We start from the raw sequence: 25,050 nt of genomic DNA on the forward strand, positions 1-25,050 counted from the left end.
TGTTTTTAATTTTTTAAAAAAGATTCAAAAGCCTGATGCGGGGTTCGATCTCACAAACCATGAGATCATGACCTGAGCCACAATCAAGAGTTGGAAACTCAATTGACTGAGCCACCCAGGTGCCCCTTAAACTTTTTTTTATACAGCTGTTCACTGTGGTTTCTAATTCAGCTAGAAATAAAGAGATTGACTTATATGGTCTAGTTAGTCCCTTAACTCTTTACAGTGACTTTTCCTTATTTGCATCCTATGTGATAACACAGATTGAGTTGCAGGCAACTGAGATAGGTGACCAAGTAGAGGAAAAAATCAGAGAATTAGAGAGAAGTGGATGAATTTAACTCTGGGTCAGAAATGTTTAAGAATCCAGTGGCAGGAGTATTTTGGCATGACCTGCCTACTGGGGGAAATGTACAGATTGAGGTACTATCTGAGCCTGTCAAGAAGCTCAAGGCTTACATAAGAGGTCAGATATTGCCAGGCCACGTGTGTGTCACTAGAGAGGTTTAAGCATGTGTTATTAATCCTGGTGGAGAGACCCTCTAGTGTCAGTGGAGAGTGAGTGGAAGTGAACAAGATGCAAAATGGGGCTAATGGATTGTGTATGGGTTTCAGGGACTGGGCTGATCAAGTGACCCGGCATATAGTGGGTCCTCAAATGCTGGTGTTGCTATGGGGAATACAGCACTGCTGGTATAGAGAAGGGTGACCTCAGGGCAGCAGAGCTCTCACATTGTACAAATAGAAGGTAAGCTTGCAGCTTGGGACCGAACAATAGAATTCAATGCCTGTCAGAAGATTCTGGAGTACTGGGCCCTGTTCTAGGTGCTTTCCATGTGCTATCCACGTGTAAGATGAGTGTCCCCTGCATGCATGGTGTTTACCAATAATGCAGGTGGTAAGGTTTGCATCTTGGGCTTTCACCATCTTGTGATTTGGGGACATTAGGAGTTATCCAGGGTTCTAGCTACTAAGTAGTAAAGCTGAAATTTTTACCCAAGTGTGTTTGATTCCAAGCCCATATGCACCTGAGCATCCCACCCTGGGTGCCATGGACGGGACCATGTGGAACAGCAGAAAGACATTGGAGGCCTCTAGTGCCAAAAAAGTGACATTTAGAATAAATTCTCTCTCAGTATTTGTTTAAATGTTTATTTACTTATTTTGAAAAAGAGAGTGTGTGCACGAGTGGTGGAGAGGCAGAGAGAGAAGGAGAGATACAGAATCGCAAGCAGCCTCCATGCTTTCAGTATAGAGCCTCACATGGGCTCAATCTCACTGACCGTGAGATCATGACCTGGGCCAAAATCAACTGATCACGTGCCCAGAAGCCCGAGGTTCTTGTTATAGATAGAGTTAGAGTTACAGTTAGTTAGAGTTATTTATTTATGTATCCATTTATTTATTTATTTATTTATTTTTTTAACGTTTATTTATTTTTGAGACAGAGAGAGACAGAGCATGAACGGGGGAGGGTCAGAGAGAGAGGGAGAAACAGAATCTGAAACAGGCTCCAGGCTCTGAGCTGTCAGCACAGAGCCCGACGCGGGGCTCGAACTCACAACCCGTGAGATCATGACCTGAGCCGAAGTCGGACCCTTAACCGACCGAGCCACCCAGGCGCCCCATGGATCCATTTATTTAAAAGATTTATTTATTTATGAGAGGGTGTGAGGGTGCAAGTGAGGAGGGCGCAGTGGGAGAGGAGGACAGAAGATCTGAAGCAGGCTATGTGTGGATAGCAGTGAGCCTGATATGGGATGAAACTGGTGAATGGTAAGATTATGACCATACTGAAGTGGGACCTCCACTGACTGAGCCACCCAGGAGTCCCTTTCTTTATTTTTAAAGCGTGAGTGAAAGTGGGGGAAAACCTGGATGAAATTAGGTAGGTTATTTTTTCTGTTTGATGTTTGTTTTTAAAGTAATTGCACTGATTTATTTATTTGATCATGAAATACAGAATATAAGTATGTAGGATACTTGATTTTCTCCATTTCTCCTCCAGTGAAGTCAGGGAAATTTGAACTGTTCATATATTCTAAGAACAATCTTGCTTAATGATGGCATATTAGGGGACACCTGTGTGGCTCAGTTGGTTGTGTATCTGACTTTCCATTTTGGCTCAGGAAATGATCACAGGGTCATGGGATCGAGCCCTGATTTGGACTCCCGCTGAGTCTGGAATATGCTTAAGATTCTTTCTCTCTCCCTACGCTTCACCCACTCATGTGTTTTCTCTCTCTCTCTCTGAAAGAAAAAGAAACAGAGAGAGAGAGAGAGAGAGAGAGAGAGAGAGAGAGGAGAAAAAGGAGAGAAAGAAAAGTAAAATGCCAGTAACTAAAACTTACCTTCTTCAGGGACCACAGTAATGCCAAAATGTTACATGTGACCAAAGTGCCAGACACAATGGGTAATTTGATTTTACTGGTTTTGGTAATAATCTTGAGAAATTGCTTTAGTAATCTTTTTGGTTAATTTAAATCAAGTTTCTGAGAAGATTAAGTACTACATGAAGGAAAATTCAAAACGCTCAGAAAAAAATATCCATTTGTGAACAGCAGGTATAATCATCCCCCCCATTTTTTTTTCATTTTCATGATTTCATCTAGAAATGCATTCACTTATGGTTCACTGATTTTACCATCTCCTCTTTTATCCTGATGTCCCATTTCATCCCATCCTCTACCAGGCTAAATTCAAAGCAATCATCACATATGTAAAATACCACATCCTTTATTTCTGTAGTGACTTACCCACAAGAGGTAGGTTTTCATGTCAGTGTAATTAATGTTTTTGAATTCTGAATCCTTTATTACATATTTGTGTAGATCAATGGGGCAAAGAAATGTGCCCAAGAAACCTTGTGGCAAAATAATCTTCCCTCTTATGAAGCACATAGATGTAAGATAAAAGTCCCTTCTTTGTCCTGGGGTGCCTGGGTGGCTCAGTTGGTTAAACATCCAACTTTGCTTTCAGCTCTGGTCATGATCTCATGGTTCATGAGTTTGAGCCCTGCATCAGGCTCCATGCTGATAGTGGGGAGCCTGCTTGGGATACTCTCCCTCTGTCTCTGTGTGCCCTTCCCCTGCTCGCTCGCTCTGTCTCTCTCGCAAAAACTAAATTTTAAAAAGTATTAAAATCCCTTCTTTGTCCTTTAAAAATGGAAGTAAAAGAAAGGAGTAAGTATTCCTGATGATTATGTGTTTTGTTGAAGAACAACCGTGAGACACTTGAGCGCACTAATGAATTTTTTAGGACATCGCTCCAAGTGCGCACGCTTCGCTGCAGTCTGAGACAAATCAGAATGTCAAGAATCGGGGCTTCCTGAGTTACCATAATTTGATGTTTGAGCCCTTTTGGTCATTGGGTGAATTGAGCCCCTCAACCTTCCATGCTGTTAACTTCTGTTTCAAGCAGGAACACCACAGTACCTCTTTTAGGTAGGAGTGAGGCAGAATTTGTTTTCATAACCCTGGCTTAAGTTTTATATCATTCAGTGGTGTCAGGAGAGAGCACTAGAGGTTTCTCACCATGTTGAACAGTTGTGTTCCTCTTTATTCAGAGAATTTTGAAAGAGAATCTGGTGACAATATTTCTTTTCCGTAAAGAAAAGTCATTCATTGGAGCTGTTTGGCTCGAAAGATTTTACACTTTCTTCGTTTTTTCATTGTCATCCAGTCACAGTTCCATTGTCTCAAAACCAAGATAGTTGCTCTGAAACATTTACCCCTTCCACCATTCTCCTCGGCCTTCATTTCTTTATGTGTCTGGCTTTTCCCTTTGTCCCAAACTGGATTTTTAATGATACAGAGACTGACTGTGGGGTATGTTCTACTGACAATGCTTCTTCGTGACACATTGTCCAGTGTATGTTTGGAAAGCCTCGTACACGTTCTGTTTCTATCTTCTTGCAAATCAGGGAAAGGAAAAATCTACAAAGAACTTGAAAGGTGCTAATTTAGTAAACACTTCAGAAGTTTCAGAAGTAAATTCCCTCTATTTCCTGCAGGATTTCCAATGAACACTTTAGCTTTGAAGAAAAACAAATCTTCCTGTCTTAGAATATTCAATTTATATGTTATCTACTGAGTGATCTTCTTCCTGGGAAGAAATCACTAGAGTGAATATTTTTCTCAGGTTCACCTCTCCCTTAATGAAGTTGATACCAAGGGAGTGAAATCAAAGTCCGAAAAACAGCCTCTGCAGAAAGAAAATGCTCAGCTTAAGATCCAAAAGAATCAGGTAACGTAATTTACTATCAAGTGTTATATAAATCAGAGAACTGAACATCATTACTTTTTTTTTTAAGTTTCTCTTCTTTCACTGTGGTAAAATACATGCATTAGAAAGATTCCCATCATAAACATTTAAGTCTACATTTTAGTATTGGTAAGTATATTCGCTATAGTGTACGTTCTTCTATAGTCATTCCACCTTTCTCAAATATGTCTTAAAGTCGGGAGATACTACTGCACGCAGCAAGGATTTGATGCAGGGAGTCTTGATGTCTAATAATGTAACCTGAAATAGGTGTTGCTTTGGAGGGGAGAAAACCACACTTGGTAGAATGAGTTTCCTCTGGGAAGGTAAAAAGTGGCTTCCTGTCTTAGTAATCTTGTCCTTTCTCCTCTACGCCCTCATGGCCAAACTCGTAGAATAGGTGTGCACACTCAAGGAAACTGTTTTATGCTTGACAGACAGCAAAAGGGAACTGGGGGCCACTGTGATGGACTTAGGAGTGTGAAAGGGGCAAGGGATGCAAAATGGGGCACGCTGAAGAAGAAAGTAGACGTTCGTGGTAGAATGTGTGGACAAAGACAGAAGCTCACAGAAGTAAGTAAGATTTTCAGGTGTTAATTGGTACAAACACCGTTGTAAGAACGATTGTGTCAGACAGTGGGGATAATTTTCTTTCGTTGAGCACATTTAACACCAACCATACTTTTACCGTAGTAATCAGTAAAGAATTGTGATCCTCCCTTCTGCCTTAATTTCTGTGATCTGCACCTTCCTTCACTTTGTGAAAACCTCAGGGTTCATTTTCATTGTCCTTTACATTTCAGCCCCATCATAGTGACATGACTGCCATATGTGTATATATTTTTGTTTACACTCTAGACATTAGGTAGGAAATATTGGGAGGAAAATTCAGGTGTACTGTGATGGTATCTTGCTGCAGATGATATGGGAGTTATGTCTGGTAGGAGATCAGGAGTGCCAGCATTACTGAAACCTGTGAACTCAGTATTCCTTCCTTTCCTTCTTTCCCTTCCCTTCCCTTCCCTTCCCTTCCCTTCCCTTCCCTTCCCTTCCCTTCCCTTCCCTTCCCCTCCCCGCATTCCTTTTCCAGAAGACAACATTATAAAGGTGGGCAATTCACATCATTTTCTTTTAACCAGTGTATTTTACATTCTTGTCAACTGGTGTCTTTGAGGCAGGTGGCAGGAGTTCCCTCGCGAACTGTAGAAATATCCAGGAGGTCATTGTACAGTGATAATGACACCATGTCCAAGAAAGATGTCTCTATGGCAGTGTCATGGCCTGAGCCTTGATTGAAAGTTCTGGGCTCTTGGGAGAAATCAGTCAAGTCAGAAACCCCTGCGTCATCCTTATGTGTTTAGTTGGGATGAGTTGGCCAGGCTTAGTTTTGTACATTGAAAAGAAAAACACTTTTGCTGTTCCAATAACAAAAGCCTGAGACTGGGAGGGCTCTTAGTGCATCTCAGCTGGGCTTTTTATATTTATGTGATGTATTGATGAGTACGAATAGAGAGCTGTGAAGAGGAGCTCAGAGTTGCCAAAGACTTGCAAGCATGCTGGAATTGGTGTTTGTTTAGTCCCTTGATGGTGGGTGTCATTGCTTCCCCCTGGTTGTATTTGTGGATCTGTGCATTTACGGGGAAGGGGAGAGGGGACATTTGAGTCCTGCCTTCAGATTTCAGGGAGGGAATAAAGGCAGAATTTTACATGGGTTACCAGGAAATATATGTTTCTTTCCCCTCATAGGAAGCTGGGACTGAAAGAATGGGAGCAGTGGAAGGGGAGAAGCAGCTGTCAGCCACAGAGGAGAAAGTGAAATTAGCTGCAGAAGAGCTTCGGAACTACAAGTGAGTTCAGCTCCTACCAGCAGCTCTCACGACAGCCATTTTATTACTTTGAAACTTTGTACAGTGTTTAGAGCCAAGTAGCACACACATACACACAAACATTCAGGAGACATTCATTTTTATAGAGACTTCAAGAGAGATGTGACATTTTCCAGATGATAAGTTAAAACTATTAATCTAAACAAGTTAATTAACTAAAGATTTCCTGATCCTTGATCCTCGCCAGACTATGTGGAAATGGTTCCTGAACATGTTTCTCGAGGTCCTGGAAATGATTACACACCTCAGGAAGCAGTTTGGTCAAGGACAAATCACATCGACAAGTATGAAGATCCCATTTTAGAGACGCACTTGTTGTAACCATGAGAAATATGATAAGGATACAAGGAAAAGAAGATTTGAGCTTTACAATGAAAGATCCTCACTGCAGAATTCAGTTCTTGTGATGGGAAACTGGGCCAATTAACATCACGCTCAACATGGTGCTTCATCTGATGAAAGCCATTGCACGCCCAGGAGAAGAATAGAAGAAACACAAGAACAGCTGCAGCAGTCAGAGCTCACCTTCAGACACCAGGTAGCCTGCACTCTGCCTAGTAGTTCCTAAGTGCTTCAGCACCTAACGCAGATGATCATAACGGGACACTGAATCTCTCCACATGGGTTTTATTGATGTGCTGACTGTTTCTGATTGCTCTTTGTGACAAGGCATTTCAGGACAACTGGGTAAGAATGTTTCCTCTCCTCCTCTTGTGCACACCCCGCCACAACTAAACGTAGATGTGTTTCTCTCTCGAGTTCGGGGCTCATGATCTGAAGAAGGCAGTGGCGGAGCAGAGCAGGGAGGTTGCCTACTTGAAATGCAGGTACAGGATTTTGGCATATTTCTTTTAAGGGCGCTGTGACGTTTTAAAAAAGGCTAAACCATTTGGTGTCCAATGGAGGCCTGGTTGTGGTAACTCTTAGTGAAATTGACTCATCTCGATCTTTAAGACTGGAAGTCATCCAAAGACAGAGGCTTCTAGAGGAATTCAGGAGGCACAAGCCAATGGCACGGGGACCTGACAAGGAGATCCCTCCATGGAGAGGTACGGAGCACATTTTGAAATGCGGTAGCTTAACTTCTGCAGCAACATCCACACAATTGGCTTCTCGTTCCAGTGAGTGTCACTGTTGGGTCTCATGCAAACAGTCCCAGGTGGTTATAGAGGGCACAGGTTGTCTCACAGTGGTGGCAGGACACTAGTTCCCCCAGATGCCCCAGCCAGCAGGGCTCTTTGGGTCTGTCCCTGTGTGTGGTAAAGCTCCCACCCCTCCACTGACTGTGGGTCCCCCTGCCACCTCCCGGTTACACTTAACTGGAGAGAGGGTGCTAGAAAGATCGTGGGTCAGCGCCCCTTCCACCTTGAGACAATGTTGAAGGCTGTTTCTTTTGTTTCACATAAATAACGTGAACAACAGCATGAATTGGAGGCTGTATGTCCTGATGAGCTTTCTTGAATTGGCTTTTGGATAAATGCTCAGAGAAAATATGCTTTGATGAAAGAAAGCAGACATTTCTTCCTCTGTTTACAGGTCCCTTTATTCTTTTTTTTTTTTTGTATTGTGAACTATAGTTCTCAGTAAAGTAAATCCTTGTGAAATTTCACTTCTGTAATGTTATTTTATTAGTGTAACTCTGAAACTTTGCAGCTCAATCCACATAGCGTTAACATTTCCCTTCCTCATTACTATAGTATTAGTCTCCTCAAGGTCGTTTCTTTTCATGAATACTTACATAATCCCTTGTCAGATACATAAGGCAGATGATATATACAGTACAGCACTTGAAAAATCCCACACATGCCTTGTAGAAAAGGACAGTGTGCTGTTCATGCTGACATTTGCAGACATTATCTTAACTAAGCCATTCATATTTTAATTTTTAATCTGTGATGAATTGTCGTTTCCCATGATGTGTATTAGGAAACCCTTCTTTTAGTGTTGATTTCCAATGAATTGAGCCCTGACCTGTCCACAGTTGGCTGATTAAAAAATATCCAAACAAAGCCTTCTGGTGCCTTCCTCAAGGCTCCCCTGAGTCCCAAGGGGTCACCTCTGTCATGTGGAAAGCCCTCTGTTTCTGGTAAGGGACCTGATTGTAGAAAGCAGTGCAAGATGTTGGAGGAAGGCACGGAGGTGTTTTGTTTTGTTTTGTTTTGTATGTTTTTATTTCCATGCAGTCTGTGCAAACCGGAAAAAACCTCCATCCCTTCTTTGGCCTCTATCAAATGCAGAACCTGGTGCAGCTTCTGTGAGAAACAAGAATTCAGTCCCTACTATGGACACAGCGAAGGTCAAGGGAAATGATACAACAATTTTCAGTTGTAACTCTCTCTCTGGAATCTTTTATCTCTTTATACAGCACTCTCTCCTGGTGTTGTCTCTAGGTTGTATGTTCTGACATATATCTATGGCGTTATTTACTGTACAAAGAGTAAAACTCTTTCTCAAGAGCCTACAGGCCTCTCTGTTCTTAGCTTGTTTGTCATCTTTGGTGGTGCCTCCAGAAGCCATAAGTGTTTGGAGACTGAGGACCACAGGGAAGCCACTGTGTGTTTGTGGAAATAACATGAGGAGGATGACATCTCACCTGACACTCAGGTCTCCTGGCCTGGCTCACTTCTTCCAGACCTCCTTTCATGGGAATATTCCTGAAAACTGAAACAGTTTAATTGTTGTTATTTTACTCCTTTTCTGTACAGAGTTAGTCATTAACCTGGTTAGAACATTGGTTGTGAAACTCACTAACTGAAAAACACGAAAAGTCCTACTTTCTGCAATATGCTTAGCAATTTTGAATGCTCTTAGTCAAAGGTTAATTTTTTCCAAATTTCATAATTCATCAGTTTTCCCATCTCTGGGAAACGTGCTTTTGCAGAGTCACTGCAGCTGTTCATGTAGTAAAAATATTATGAATTCCCAGGGAAGACATATTTGCAGTAGAACACTGCAATGCTTGCAGTGAGGAAACCCTGTATTAATCCAGATGTTGTGGTCTTTTCCCAACTACCAGCTACCTCGCAGTAGCACCAATCCAGGTGGGAGCTGAGGTAGATTTATGGTAGTCGTTTTTGGGGTGAGATTTATGATGTCTCGTATTCCTCTCAGTGTTTTCTTTATTTTTTTTTCTTTTCTTTCTTTCTTTTTTGTGCAATGGTTGTTTATTTATTTAGCAGGAGAGAAAGAGAGACAGAACACAAGCGAGAGAGGGGCAGAGAGAGAGAGGGAGACACAGAATCCAGAGCAGTTTCCAGGCTCTGAGCTGTCAGCCCAGAACCTGATGAGAGGCTCAAACTCATAACCCATGAGATCACGACCTGAGCTGAAGTCAGACACTTACCCGACTGTGCCACCCAGGTGCCCCTCATCCCACTGTTTTCTTAGTGACGGATGGGCAGGGCAGAGGTCAAACACATGAAACCCTTTCCTCCCTCACCACCAAGGCAGGGTTTGTTGTAAACATAGGGCTCTGTCCTGGACTTAAAGCCCATGCATTCTGCCCTTGAGCCACTGATGTCTGCAGGGCCCTCCTTCCTCCCAGGTTGTGGACACAACCGGCCCTCCAGAAACTTTGGGTTCATGGCTGGGCCACCAAGGGGTCAAGGTCTGGCTGTCCACATGCTTCCCAGGAGTGGTTGGAACAGCAATGCTGCAGTACAGGTCATCATGAGCAGCTTCTGTAAACAGGAGTCGCATACACTGTGATCAGGGCATGGGCTAAAAGATGACAGGAGAGAGGAGGACACAGGACATGTGGTGCCATGCTTCATGGACAGGGCTGCATAGAGCAGAAGGATGAGGGCCTGGGGAGAGGCAGAGAAAGAGACAGGCAGGGAGAGAGACAATGAGTCAGTGATGGGGGAATTGGGCATGTCTGAAGGAGTGAGAGGAAGAAACAGAGGGAGACAGTAGAGAGAAGCAGTGACAAAGAGGAGGCAAGGAAGAAAGGATGGAGCTGGTCACGGTGTGTGGAGAGGGCGATGGGCCATCCAGGAGGGGCTCTGTGATGATGCTCTTAGTGTTGGAGGCAGAATGTGTAGGAACCCTGGGCATGACAGTTCCCTGAGTGCAAAGCTCCAACCTCACTGCGGCAACCTCTGTACAGGCCATTGCCCTTGAGAAGATGGGTGCCCCTCATTTTGCCTGGCGTGTTGGGGTCCTGTCTCTGTATCAGTCATGGAGATAAATGGCTTGAGGCAGCGTGTGCAGCTTGGTAGCAGGTAAAGACCAGAGTGTGCCCCATGGCACCCTCGAATTATAGCTGTTAACCTGGGAAATGAGGGAGAATCCCTCACATCTATTAAGCAGAGGAACAGGGAGAGAGAGTCAGTGTCTCCTTTTAGTTGGGTTCTATCTCGGCTAGACCAATAAGGTCCTCTTCTGGAGGTTCCTCCTGATATCTGCTGGGTTTTTGGGACTTTCCCTTGTTGGGACACTTATTCTTTCTAATGTCCTTTCCCCTTGCAGTAGGATCATTGACCCCTTGCTAAGGAGGTTCTCGGCCTCCTCCCTTGCTGCTGGGCATATTTATGGTCTTATAAGCCCCCTGTTGTGATCTCCCTGAGACCCTCTGATATCAACATATGTGGACCTGCATCTGGAGAGAACCTGCACCTGGCCAAGGGCACAATCTGGCCACAGGGCCTTGTGGGGGAGGGTTGTCTTGCATGGAGGGGAGGAAAATGGGTGGCTGCAGTGGCAGTGCCTTGGCTGGGGAGGCTGCAGCAGTGGCAGCAGTGGCAGCAGCCAGCCCTCTGGGGGAGGAGTTTCAAGCTCAGGGGAGGGGAGGGGAGCCTAAATTGTCATGAAGAGGGGAACATTAGGGGAGCAGTCTGTCGCTTCTTTGGCTCCCTGGGTGAGTCTCCGGGTAAAGCAGCCTAAACCTTTGCCTGGCTCTCCTTGCTCCATCCCAACTCCACAATTCTCCCGTGAGGCGGAGTCACAAGGACAGAGGGACAGGGGCGCCCTTTCCAATGAGGAGACCAGCCAGATGCTTGCCTGGCCATTTCCTGAAGGAACCCAGGTGACGCTCAGCCCCAGAGGTCCCAGCCTTGTGACACATGATCAGAAGCCATTCTTATATCACCACAGACCCAGTGCCATTCATTATGGAATCTCAGACAGGCCCACTCAGTCTCCATGGGCCCCTAGGGACCCCAAGGGTACCTGTCTGTGGAGCCACAGAATCTTACTCAGCAGGCAAGTGAGACCGAATCGCACATTCACATTCACATACACACCAGATGTTATTATATTCCCTACCAGAGAATCCCTACCTGTGAGGCTTCTGAAGTCTTGGGGAGTAAACAGGTGCCCCTTCCACTCTTGTGAGTGGCCCTGACTAGATTGGCCCCAGCCTTACCGGTTCTGACCCTCGGGTCCAGTACCTCACCAGCCAAGTCTCCTCGTGTCCGGTGGGAATGGCGGTGAGGTGCTGGCCTGAATGGGACAGAGAAGGAGACTGCCGATATTTAGGCAGGTTGCTCACTCTACCTTAGGATCCCTCATTCCGGTACCGCCTCGCTGTTCTCCCAAACTGGTGGCAACAATGAGCCAGCATGGTTGGGTTTCCTGCTCAGGGAACCAAATTTGTTATGGAACCAGGTTGGAACACTGGTGGAAAAACCAAGTGGCACTCAGAGATCTTGGGGGATTGGAGATTTATTTAACACAAGCGGGCTCAGAGGAGACCGTATGTCTCCAAAGATCTCAACCCTGATTGAGAGCAGGAAGGGTAATTTTTAGTTATCAGCCTCCGTATTTGTGTGTGTGTGTGGGGGGGGGGGGTTAAATGTGCAGCAAACAAGGGAAGAAGAACCCGGAGGACGGGGTCTCTAAGCTAGAGACCAGAGTTTGTTTTAGTTCAATCAGCCACCTTTAGTGTACCTTCTCCACTTCTCCAACAGAACTAGTTATGTGCAACATGATAGTGCATTGCTATTCTTACATCTACTGCTGATCTCTGGATTGTGGATTGTAAGTGAGAAGTTTAAAACACCACCCCTTTCTCTTACATGAAAAGAGAAATCTCTGTCTTCACCTAGCCTTCCTGTGATTGTGAAGACATGGCAATTATTTCAAGGCACAATTATCTACCTATGAGTCTGATGGAACTTATTTCACACATCTTCATCCCTAAAGCACTTTTCATAGAAAATATTACCCATATAGAGGCAGGAAATTCATAACAGATGTGTAGCTCCCTCTAGGTATGCATTCTGACCTTGTCACATTTGTGTCATCAAACACATTATTGACAACGTGAAAAATAAGCTCTCAACATCAAGATGGTGACATTAGAGGATATGGTGTAAAAGGAATTTCATGTGTTCTCAATTAGAAATAAATTTTAATGGTGAAGGAGAAAGTTAAAGTATTGTCAAATTTTTTGACATATAGTAGACACACCGTGTTGTATTAGTTTCAGGCGTATATCATAGTGATTCCGTGTGTATACAACATGCTCTCCATATACCTAGACAAGCGTAGCTATGATGTGAAAGCATGCAATATTTTCTTACAGGGTTGACTATATTCTATAACCTGTACATTGTATCCCAATGACATATTCATTTCATAGCTGGAAGCCTGTATCTCTTTCTCAAGGGTGTCAATTTTTTATTCAACCCATGTATTTTCATAGTAAATACCACTGCCTGTCGTTCATTCAGCATGTGTCAATTTGCAGTCTGTCTTTCTGGGAATGCTGCTTAAAGCATTACAAATTACATCATTGTATCAATAAATTCGGTTTCATTCCTTATTCAGTAAAAAGGAGAAGGAAAACATTTCTTTGTGTCCCAGGCCCTGTCAATAAGACCCTTCCCAATCTGGAGGGCAGGCTTAACTGGACCAGCTACACCCTCAGTATCTCCAGCTGAGCGGCCATGGCTTTGAACATTGCAGGAATTCCCACAGCGGCCAGCAGAGGGCGCGCACACAGCACGCCCATGGAGGGGCCGGTCCTCTGCAGGCTCAGCGATGGCCAGAGAAGGCGCCCATTAGGCTTTTCTGATCCAGGGTGCCTCAGAGCTGGAAAGGCTTCCTTGCTCCTGAGGACCCAGTTCCTCTGAGTGTGGGCAAAGAGCCAGAGCTGGGTATCCAGCAGGCTCCGCCCCCAGGCCTGGGGGAGACTCTGGAGGCTTCCCAGCCACTTGGTGTCTCCTCAGTGGTGGGGCTGAGTACTGGGGAGGGGTGCTGGGCAGCTTCCAGGAAGCGCTGGATGGTCAGTGAGCAGCACAGTCCCTTGCATTCTCAGGGCTGTCCGTGGTTTTTTCTTCATTTCCCCTGCCGGTATGTGAACAAGATGTATTTCAGTCAAGGATGTGTGGATTCAGGGGGTCCCACGATGCCACGTCAGAGAGGCTGGGTTTTTTTTTTGTTGTTGTTGTTGTTGTTGTTGTTGTTCCAGATTCAAAATTGTTTTAAGGGAGAAATCCTGTCACAAATACGGAGGAACAGGAGTCACTTTCAGTTTGGAAGTAAAGACACCAAATGTTGACTCTCAGGACCTTCTAGAAGAATCAGCTGGGACCCACTCTCCAAGTCCTGCTGGAAGCAGAGCCAGAGGTAAAAACACAATGTGCCCTCCACATCATACATGCTTTTATAATTTTCAGTGGGTGTTTTTCCCCCAACAATGTTGTAGTCGCTGAAAACAACTGAAAACCTGACAGGTACTTTGTGTCAGGAACCTCCCGTTATTTGAATATTCAATATTATTCCTGCGTCAGAATTTGTTACAGTTATCCTTTCTTGTCTTCGTTGGAAGGAATCTCATCAATGATATCTTAAAAACATACTAGTTACCTTATGTCTTTTTCAGTTGAGATTTGGCATGTTTTTTAATTTCTCATGAACTCGTGAAAAACTGAAATACTTTTAAATTGATTGCAGTTTTTACTAAAAGCTGATTCACGCCATCCCTCTGAGACTGCTGCTGGTCAAAGAACTTACCAATGCCACTTCTCAGTGTGGGAAAGATTGTACTAAGCAAGCATTGTGAGCCAAGTTTAGAAGAAAAAGGCTGAGCATAGTGTGTCTCTATGAAAATTGATGCTTAGATCCCCTGTCTGATACATTTCCACTTTTTTTTATGTTTCTTTTTTGGCCCATTTTCTCATTCAGAGATTCGTAGACCTGCCTCAGTTTTACATTCACCACCCATTTTAGTCTGGTGGACTTTTTTTTGAGTACGTTGTTAGATTCTGTTTACCAAATCTTGGTTGAGGACATTTGCATCTGTGTGCTTGAACGATATGGACCCGTAGTTTTGTTTTTTCGTGGTGTCTTTATCTGGTTTTGGTATCAGGGTAATGCTGAATTAATTTGGATATTTTCTTTCCTGTTCTATTTTCTGGAATAGTTTGACAAGTATAGGCATCAACTTTTCTTCAGATGTTTGATAGAATGTGCTTGTGAAGTTGTCCGGTCCTGGACTGTTGTCTCTTAGGTGACATTTGATTACTGAATCTGTCTTCTTGCTAGTAAACCATCTGTTCAAATTTTCGATTTCATTCTGCTTCAGTTTTGGTAAGTTCCATGTTTCTAGGAATTGATCCATATAATCTGGTTTGTCCAGCTTGTTGGCATATAGTTTCTCATAATATTCTCTTACAATTGTTTGTATTTCTGTGGTGTTGGTTGTTCTCTGTCATTGTTATTTATAGGTGTCATTTCTGTTTTCTGATTAGTCTGGCTAGGGCTTATCAATTTCAATGTTCTTTTCATTGAAGCAGCTCCTAATTTCACTTACCTTGTTCTACTGTAGTTTTAACTTCTATATCACTTATTTCTCCTCTGCTTTTAATTATTTTCTTCATTCTGCTGTTTGGGGGTTTTGTTTGTTGTCCTTTGTCTGGCTTTTATAGTTATAAGGTTATGGAGTTTACTTCAGGGTTTTTTGTTTTTTGTTTTTTCCTGAGGCAGACCTGTATTGCTATAAGCTTCCCTGTTAGAACTAGTTTTCTTGCTTTACAGAAGTTTGGATTGTTGTGTTTTCATTTTCATTTGTTTCCATGTTATTTCGATTTCATCTTTGATTTCTTGGTTGACCCATTGATTGTTTAGGAGCATGCTGTTTAACTTCCATGTTTTTGTGCCTTTTGCAGATTTTTTTTTTCTTGTTGGAGACTTCTACTTTCATAGCATTGTGGTCTGAAAAGACACATGGTATGACGTCGATTGGTTTGATTTTGTTTTGGCTTGTTTTATGACCTAATATTTTATTGAGTGTGGGGAATTTTCCATGTGCATGTTAAAAGAATGAGTATTGTGCTGTTTTAGGATGGAATGTCCTAAATATATCGGTTAAGTCCATCTGGTCTACTCTATCATTCAAAGTCACTACTTCCTTGTTGATTTTCTGATGGAATGATCTCTCCATGGGTGTCATTGGAGTGTTAAAGTGCCCTACCATGATTGTATGACTATCAATACTTTACTTTAGGTTTTGACTGTTTTGTGTACTTGGATGCTCTCAGGTTGAGCATGTATATGTTTACAATTGTTCTATCTTTTTTTGGATTGTACCTTTTATTATTACAGTGTCCTTCGTTGTCTCTTGTTACAGTTTTCTTTTTAAATCTATTTTTTCTGATATAGGTATGGCTACTGCAGTTTTCTTTTGATACTTTAGTTCTATAGTTAGTCTCTTGTAGGTAGAAGATAGATGGGTCCTATATTTTATTCATTCTATCACCCAGTGCCTTTTATTATGAAGAGAGAGTGCACAGGCATGGGATGGCAGGGTGGGGGAATGGGGGAAGATAGAAGGAGAGCGAGAGAGAATGAGAGTGAGAATGTATCTTAAGCAAATCCCAAGCTCAGTGCAGAGCTCAGTTGGGACTCAATCCCAGGATCCTGGGATCATAGCCTGAGCCCAAATCAAGAGTCGAAATCTCAAGCGATGGAGCCATCCAGGTGCCCCTATCTGTCCCCCAGTGCCTTTGATTTGAGCATGTATTCTGTTTCCGTTCAAAGTGATTGATAGACATACAGTTGTCCTTTTATTACTTGATGTTGGTTGTTTCTGAATCTGTCTGATCCTTTCTTCTCTTTCTCTTTTCTATGGTTTGCTGGGTTTATTTAGTAGTGCAGTTGAAATTGCTTGTCTTTATACTCTGCATATGTATTAGTGGTGTTTGATTTGTGGTTATTATTAGGTTTGTACCTAACCACTTCTGCATATAGAAGTCTATATTAAGTTGATAGTTGTTGAAGCTTGAACCAGTTCTTTACTCCTCTCCTCCCCGTGTTGTAGATATGTAGTGTCATATTTCAAAACCTTTCATATCGTGGATACCTTGGCTGATGTTTTACAGATATATTCATTTTTATTGCTTTTGCGTTTTGCACTTTAATACTGTCACTTTAGGTGTTTCTTTTCCACTTAAAGAGTCTCCTTTAACATTTCTTGCAGGGGTGGTTTGTTGGTTGTGAACTCGCTTAGTATTTATTTGGCAACCTCTTGATCTGTCCTTCCATCTGAATGATAGTGTTGTGGATAGACTCTCTTTGGCTACAGATGTTTTCCATTCAGCAACTTTACCATACCTGCTGCTCACTTACGGTTTCAAACTTTCTTCTGAAAAACATCCAGTGATAAACTTATGGGGTTTTTCTTGTAGGTAACTGTCATCTTTTCTCTTCCTGCTGTTAAAATTTTTCTTGATCATGACATTTTGTGTTTTAATTACTACATGACTTGGTGTAGATCTGCTTCTGCTGAATATTTTGGGGGTTCTTTGTGCCTCCTGCTTCTGAATCTGTTTCCTTCCCCGATTGAAGGAAGTTTTCATCTATTGTGTCTTGAAATAAATTTTCTGGTTCTATTTCTCAGAATTCTCAGAATGAGAAATAGGACAGGAAAGACCTATTGAAGCTTCTCTGATGAGTCACTGGATTTGCATGCGTGGAGGATACATTTGGGACTGAAATGAACAACCTACCTTTAATTTCAAAGAACTAGAAAAGGACAACAATCTACGTGCAATGTTCTCAAAACGGAGAAAGGAATACATATGAGAGTGGAAACCAATGAAACTGAGACCATGAAATCAATAGAAAATATGAAGAAGACCAACAGTGGGTTTTCGGGAGAGTGAAACAAAATTGTCAAGACTATACATAGACTATGCTAAGACAGAGAGACGACCCAATTCAAAATATCTATAAATAAAAGAGAAGACATTACACCTGATACCGAAGAAATATAAAGGAGACAAAGAGGTGACTATGCGCAAACTAGATGCCAGCAAACCACTTACCTAGAAGAAATGGATAGGTTCTTAGAAACACACAACCTACCGAGACTGTATCAGGAAGATATAGAAGGTTTGCACAGACCCATTAAAGGAAGACTGCATCAATACAAGAAGATAACCAATGCAAGTAAATTGAGTTAGTAATGGAAATTCTCTCAGGGAAGAAAAGCCCAGGAACAGGTGCATTCACTGGTGAATTTGAACAACGGTTGTAGAAGAAACTAACAGCAGTCCTCTCACTGATTAAAAAGGGATAAACACCTCCAAACTCATTTCATGAGACTGGAATTACCCTGGTAGGAAGCCAGAAAAGGATACTACTTGAACAGAAAACTATAGGCCAGTATCCCCGTGATGAATAGAGATGAATAATTCCCAATAATATACAAGCAAACCAAATTCAGCATCACCTTAAAAGGATCATTGACCGTGATGAAGGGCTTTTTTCCCTGTAAAGGAAGGATGTTTCAGAAATGCAAATCAATAAATGTGACTCCTCACATACTTGAATGAAAAAAAAAATCAACCAGAAACCAGAATCTTAAGTAGAAATAGCAAAGGCAGGGTTACTAGAAGGGAGGTGGGCAGGGGGATGGGTTTAATGGGTGACGGGCTAAGGAGGGCGCTAGTAGTGAGGAACACTTGGTGTTGTATGTAAGTGATGGATGACTACATTCTATACCTGAAACTAACACTACACTGTATGTTAACCAACTGGAATCTAATTAAAAACTTGAACAAATAAATTCTAAAGAAATACATAAATAAATTTAACCTAAAATAAATAAATACATTTTAAAAATTAAAGAGAAAACTCATGTGACGATGTCAATAGACACAGAAAAAAAGTTCTGAGAAAATTTGGTATCCATTTGTGCTAAAAATCTCTTTAGAATTCTGTGTAGAAGGAACATATCTCAACATAAGAAAGGCCATGTATGTGAAGCCCACAGCTAACATCATACTCAATAGTGAGATTGTGAAAGATTTTCCTCTAAGATGAGGCACAAGACAAGGATGCCCTAGATATGTGAAGGGGATTGGTTGATGCAGGTTTCTGTTTATGGAATGAATAAATCGCAGGTAGAAGACATAGCATAGGGAAAATAGAGAATGGTATTGGAGTGGTGATGCATGGTGAGAGATGACAGCTACACCTGTGTTAGCGTAGCACCATGTATACACTTGTCCACTCACTATGTTGTTCATCTGAGACTAATGTAACACAGTGTGTCAGCTATTCCCAAATAACATGATTTTTTTAAAAAATAAGGTAAAGGAATGAAATGAAAAGTTTAATGTAAAAGAACCTGTTCATATCTAATCAAGAAATGCAATAAAGTTCCAAAATAGAAAGTCACATATCAAATTCTGTAGCATTCCTATACACTAACCAAATTATCTAAGAGGAAAAGAAAACAATCCCATTTACAATAGCAACAAAAACAATAAAATTTATAGGAATAAATTTAGCTAAGGAAGTGAAAGACCTCTCTACAGAAAACTGTAAAACCTGTGTGCAGAAATGGAAGAAATTCAATTTGTATGAAAGAAACAGGAGAACACACAAGTCAGTGAAAAGCCATCCCATGTCCATCTGTCAGTGGAATTAATATAGATACAATGCCCATACTACCCAAAGCCCTCTAGAGATTCAGTGCAATCTCTATCAAGACTCCGATGTAAGTTTTATGCAATTAGAAACACATATCTTCAAATGTATTTGGAACCACAAAAAGACCCCAAGTAGCCAATGCAAGAAAGAACAAAACAGGTGGCATCACACTTCTTGATTTCAAGCTGCATTCTAACACAAAGAAATCAGTTATGTCATTGGCATAGGCACACACACACAAGACAATGGAATGGAAATTGAGAGCCCAAACTAAAGCCATGCATGCAGTCAACTAGTATTTGACAAGGGAGTCAAGAATACTCAGTGGAGAAGAGTAGTCTCTTGAATAACTGGAGCTGGGAAAATTGGATAGTCACATGTATAAGATTAAAGCTTAGCACCTTATGTTACATCACTCCAAGAATTAACTTGAAATGGATTAAAGATGTAAATGAATGATATGAGAACAAAATTCTTCCTCACCATTTCAGCTCTTATTATGCCAAGACGTAACTGTTGAAGTGGTGAAGGGCTGGTTAGAGAGTAGTCCTGGAAATAGAAGCCTGTGTGTGTGAAACAGACTTTCTTTAGTAGTCTGGAATTATCCCCCTGATCCTTTAAGAGTAGCCACTTCCTTCCCTACATTTTCAGGCACAGCTAGTACCATGCTTGCTGCCAGCAATGCACTGCTTTGTCTCCACAAACCCCTAGAAGCTCTAGGTTGGACCCATTGGGAAGGGTGGAGTTTTGTGGCAGTGATGCTGCCCTGTTGAAACCAGGTGGAGGGGAAGGAGAGAGGTGCCATTCCGGCTTCACTGGGGTTCAGGTATGTTAGTGTTGGTGTTGGACTTTTCACCTTTTACTCTAACACATCTCAAGAGTTTAATTTCTGTCCGGCATGTCAAAATGGCTTCCAGAACAGTTCCTCCTTTCTCAGAAGTGCCCTCCGTGTCATACCCCGTTGGGCTGCTCTTTATCACCATCCATGGTCTTTGGGCCACCACCAACTTCTCCAACCTGGTGGCCTCTGGGACCTCACCCACCACCTCCACCATCTGGAACGATGATTGAAACAGTATGAGTTGACTTATAAAACACGTTTTGTCTTTTTACTTGTTGAGTGTTTGGAGAAGATGCAGTGATGGCACCACAGGGCTTTCAGGTTAGCCTGAGTGAGGACAGTGTAATGTGCTTCAAATTTCTCAGGAAATGAATGAAATGGGCAGTCGTTTCCACCCAGTGAGCTGGGCAACACATGTCTCTGAGAAGGAAAGAGGCCTTATACATGCTGAGAGACATAGCACTCCCTAGGATGTAGCTTGTACAGAGACCATGTGCTGGACTCTCTGAGGGATGAAACACACCCCTAACTTTATTTCTAGCTAGTTGAGACCTGAACTGTTCACAGCTGCTTGATTAGTTATAAAAACTCCTGAACCAGGGCCATGTAGACCTTCCTCAAAGGACAGGATCAGATCTCCCTCTTGTCCTCAAGGGTCACCTGAGGCACCTGAAAAACCCTCTGCCCCTAGTACGGGACATGAGAATGTGAAAGAGTTGAATATAATGAAACATGTTGCGGATGGTTTGTTTTTCTTGCACACAGTCTATGCAAGTCAGAATCAACTTCCATCCCCCTCCATCTTTTATGAGACCTAGGACATGGTGCAACTCCCATGGGGAATATCAGTTGTGTCTCTATCATGGATGCAGAGAAAGACAAGGTATATTCCATTGCCTATTTCAGTTGCAAAGCTTTCTGGAAACTTTTGTCTGACCTTGTCTGGTTTTCTATGCCCTCTGGTATTTTTACTGTTTGATTTGCATCCTCACAAGCCTCCAGACTTCTCCAGTTTAAGATCATCATGTTAGCTAGTGCCTCTGGACGCCACAAGTGTGTGGAGGCGGAGGACCACGTGGCTATCACTTTGTGTTTGTGGAAATAACTTGAGGAAAATGACACTTCACTGCACCCTCAAGTCTTCTGGAGCATGGGACACCTTTCTCACCTTCTTTGCATGGGATTATCCTGATTATTTTCATTTTTTTCCCTATTTCAGAGTAGGCCATGAATTTGTTCAGAATGTCTGCTATGAGCCTCGTGCCTGGAAAAGATAACAACACTTTCCAATACTACATTGTGTGCTTTGTGCAGTGTTGAGGGTTCTTAGAAAAATTTCAGAACTCATTACTGGTCCTTCTGTGTTGGTCAACGTGCAATAGAGAATTTCTCCCAAGCTTTGCGCAGTGGCAGTATCATAGCCAATGAGGTTTATCCGAGGCGCGATTATTGCTAATTGAGAATTTCTCCAGTTGTCCCCTAGGTGGAAATACTCTGAATTTTCAGAAGCGGCATGTGTAATCGAAAATGTACGTGCAACTTCAGTCGTGAAGGGAGAGAATCAGTGATCACCTGCAGGGCCAGTAACTCACAGAGTTCTTCAGTTGTATTTATATGAGCAGGTTCTCTTGTGTCCCGGGAGCAGTTGCAACTGGTACTTTGTCTCATGATGCCTTATGGGAGTTTTACACCTGAAATTGAGACATGTTTCCGTTCGTTCTTTTATGTAGAGTTTCTACCTCCCTTTTACAATGGGATAAAATAGCTCTGCAACTCATATTGTACTTAAAAGCTGAATTACCTGTGAATTAAGATAAACACTCTTGAGACCAATGAATGTGCGCAGGTAACGTGTTTCTCTCAGAAAACACATTTCTAGGCCCCCTGCAGGACTGCAGGAATCCCCATCTCCTCAGAGGTCTCTGTGCCCTTGCACAGAAGATGTCTTTGTCAGTGAGGGAAGCAGAGTAAGGACATGAATGGGATGGCAATTTGAGCTTTGACCCTGGGGTGGCCCTGAATCTCTGTGTGGTGCTGGGCTTTTCTTTCATTCCTTCATGTTCTGTCTGTTCTCAATGTGTAAATAAAAAGTCTGCAGATCTGGTGGAAGAGGGGTGTCCTGAACACAGATGCCTGCCTCTCTGGAATACGTTCCTTTATTAGACTGGCATTACTGCCATCAATTTCAAGAATAGGATTCCTTGGCTTTCTGCATTCGTAAACATGTGCAGTGATGTGTGGAGACAGTAGTTTCTCCTTGTGCATCTGGTACCTTCAGGCTGTAGGTGGGACCTCATAGGAGGTCCTCGTGAGACCTTCAGGTTGTAAGTGGGATCTCGTGGGAGGGTAGAGTTTTCTGGCACTGATGCTGCATTCTACTAGAACCCGTGAATGAACAAGGGTCCAGGTGCTGACACCTGCTTCATTGTGTTTCAGCTCCTGTGGGCGTTCTACTTCTGTCTGCCATACCAACATACCTGTCGCTTCTGTTCCATGTGTCCTTATGGTTGCAAGAGGACCTCCTCTTTTACCAGGTCCACCCTGCATGCCCCTGCCCACAGATCCCCTTTATCACTGTTCATGGACTCTATAAGTCACCACCAGCTCATTGGTGCCCTCAGTGACCTCCACCTCGACTATTTGTAAGATGATCTGAACAGTATGAGTTGACATGTTCAGCATATTCATCTACTGTCTTGTTGAGTCTTTGAGAAGATGTAGAGATGGCCTCACAGGCTTTTCAATGCAAGGGTGCTGCTGACTGAGGACACTGTTAAGATTCCTCAAGCTTCTTAGGACATACATATGTTGGGCTGTGCCTAAGTGTGTGTATCTCTGTGAGACTAAATGCGACGAAAGGTTGTAGATTAGCTGTGTGGCTTCCTTGGCTTCAGCCTGAGTCACACTCTTAGCGGGGAATTCAGGGTTGACCAGGAAATGCCCCTGCTGGACTCCTGTCACCGCAACCCTGAACCTGCTTTCACCACCCTGCCTGAAGGTTTGCATCTCCGACACTTCCCTCACAATTTCCTGAGGCTTTGCGTGTGTCCCTCTTGTCTCAGACCTAATGCCAGCTCTCAGTGGGGAGAGCCTCAGCTCAGAGCATCAGCTTTGTGATCTGAGAAGCAGGGATAATGTTGATCTCTGAGGTCAGTGCGATGAAGAGGTGGTTAAGCACATGAGGAATTTGTAAAATATATGGGATGAGTGAGCACTCACCCTTTTCAGCGTGGAAACGAATGTATCTGCACACAGAAGATCATCAGCAGATGTTCATTCAATTTCATGAGACTAAGGGTATAATGCCTGAGGCTGAGAGATTGGCAATTCTAGTTTCAAAGGATACAACAAAGACCCCTGTGTGTTTTCTATTAAAATTCAGGTCCTACTTTACAAGGAAGGAAAAGATAAGTATGAGAATATGGATGTTTAGGGATCTGAAGATAATCCTCTTCCATTACAGGTAGACACACAAATGCACCCTGACAAATATGTGCTCATCCAAGGCCACAGATGTATTGAAGAAGAAAACACGCATATAGAAGAACAGAAGTTCCCTTTGCAATAACTCAATCACTTTGACATAGAGGGCCACCAGTTTGAAATTTGAAGAGCACACTGAACCATTACAAACCAGCTGTGGTTATTATATATTTAGAGATGGTGTCTAATCTACCCCTTGGTCTGAATGATTTCCCTGTCCACCCCGTCCCCTCCACATTGTCCTTCCTAATATCCCCTAATACACTTGTCATAGTTGTGTTTCTATGTCAGCGTCTGCCTCCAGGAAAATCGACACTCATTCCCCATCAAGTGTACACTTTGGCGTTCCTGTATATGCAGTTAACAAACAGGTAGAATGTATAGTATTGGTGTACGAAGACAGATCATTCTTTGGGGTTGTATTGCCTGGAAGGGACCAATAGTTCCATCTTAGGGGTTGGATACATCCTTTAGGGAGATCTGGTGGTGGTTGTTCATGTATAGATTGATGCTCATGAGCACATGGCACATGTGCTAGTTGATGTGGTTTGTGCTGATGAGCAGGGCAGGTATCTGTCTCCAGGAAAGGGTCTCTTCTGATGGTGAGGAATGGATTCAGGAGACCAGTAAGGAGGCCCTGCATTAATTCAGCTTTTGCGCCCTTGTGCACCTTACCAGCTGCTAGCAATAGCACCAATCCAGGTGGCCTCCAAGGGGGCAAATGGCACAATTTTTGTGGCGAGTCACATGGTGTCCCATAAAGCTCCCCCTGAAGCCATATTGAGGCATGGGGAGGGCAGAGGTCCATGGTCTGAGAAAGGTTCCTTCGACACCACCCGGGAGAGTTGGGTGTAAGCATACGGCTCCTTCTACATCAGCCAATCCAATCTACATCAGGGACCCTGAACCCTGTGAGCCCTTTTTTCCTTCCAGCTTAGGGAAGCAGCCAGCCCTCCAGCAGCTTTTGGGTCATGGCTGGGCCACCAACGGTAAATGTCTGGCTGTCCACATTCTGCCAGCATTGCTTTAGCAAATGTCAATATGAGCAGCTGCTGTATGGGGGATTCTCCTCCATTTTGATCAGGGCCTGGGGCAAAACATGACGAGAGAGAGAGAGAGAGAGAGAGAGAGAGAGAGAGAGAGACAGAGAGACAGAGACAGGAGTTCCCTGTGCTCCTGGACAGGGCTGCATGCACAGAGCAGATAGCCTGAAGCCTGGGGAGAGGTGGACAAAGAGGTAAGGAGAGAGAAACTGGATGAGTGATAGGGGAATTGGGCAAGACCTAGAGAGTGAAAGAAAGAAACACAGAGAGGTGTGGTTAGAGAGAAACAGAGACAAAGAGGAAGTACAAGGAGAAAAGTGGAGCCCTGGTCCAGGTATGTGAACGGGGTGAGATGAGCCAGGGGAGAGGGGATGTGTGAAGTGGCTCTGAGTGCTGGGGCCGAAAGGGCTGGTATCATGGGCATCATAGTTTCATGACTCTAAGACTCCAACATCCCTGGGGTCAAGCTCTGCAGAGGTCATTGCAATCGAAAAGATGGGCATCCGTCATTTCTACTGGAATTGTGGGGCTCAGCGTTATGTTCTGTCATGGAGACGGATGTCTTCAGGGAGAATGTGCTGCTCTTTGGCGGCTAAACTCCAGAGCCCGCCCTGTGAGGAGGTGTCCCGGGGTCATCTCTCTCACTGCCCCC

At 43.2% G+C, this 25,050-nt stretch overlaps 1 long non-coding RNA gene and 1 pseudogene across 5 annotated transcripts in view; both read left to right on the plus strand.

Annotated features, from left to right (window-relative positions):
- LOC123383706 overlaps nucleotides 1–25,050 on the plus strand; it is a 55,942-nt gene that overhangs the window by 11,049 nt on the left and 19,843 nt on the right. The window contains exons 5-9 of one of the 5 annotated variants that reach the window (XR_006593630.1): nucleotides 4,141–4,245; nucleotides 6,010–6,110; nucleotides 6,337–7,198; nucleotides 13,564–13,721; nucleotides 23,336–23,726. This is a non-coding gene — a long non-coding RNA (uncharacterized LOC123383706). Of the gene's footprint in view, nucleotides 1–4,140; nucleotides 4,246–6,009; nucleotides 6,111–6,336; nucleotides 7,199–8,332; nucleotides 8,608–13,563; nucleotides 13,722–16,992; nucleotides 18,744–22,308; nucleotides 23,308–23,335; nucleotides 24,888–25,050 lie in introns of those variants that run through there. The other 4 variants (XR_006593631.1, XR_006593632.1, XR_006593629.1 and 1 more) reach the window with 4 other exon arrangements.
- On the plus strand, nucleotides 21,268–21,420 carry LOC123383708 (annotated as a pseudogene).

Source organism: Felis catus, unplaced genomic scaffold, assembly GCF_018350175.1.
Source record: "Felis catus isolate Fca126 unplaced genomic scaffold, F.catus_Fca126_mat1.0 Un_scaffold_39, whole genome shotgun sequence".
Taxonomy (NCBI): Eukaryota; Metazoa; Chordata; class Mammalia; order Carnivora; family Felidae; genus Felis; species Felis catus.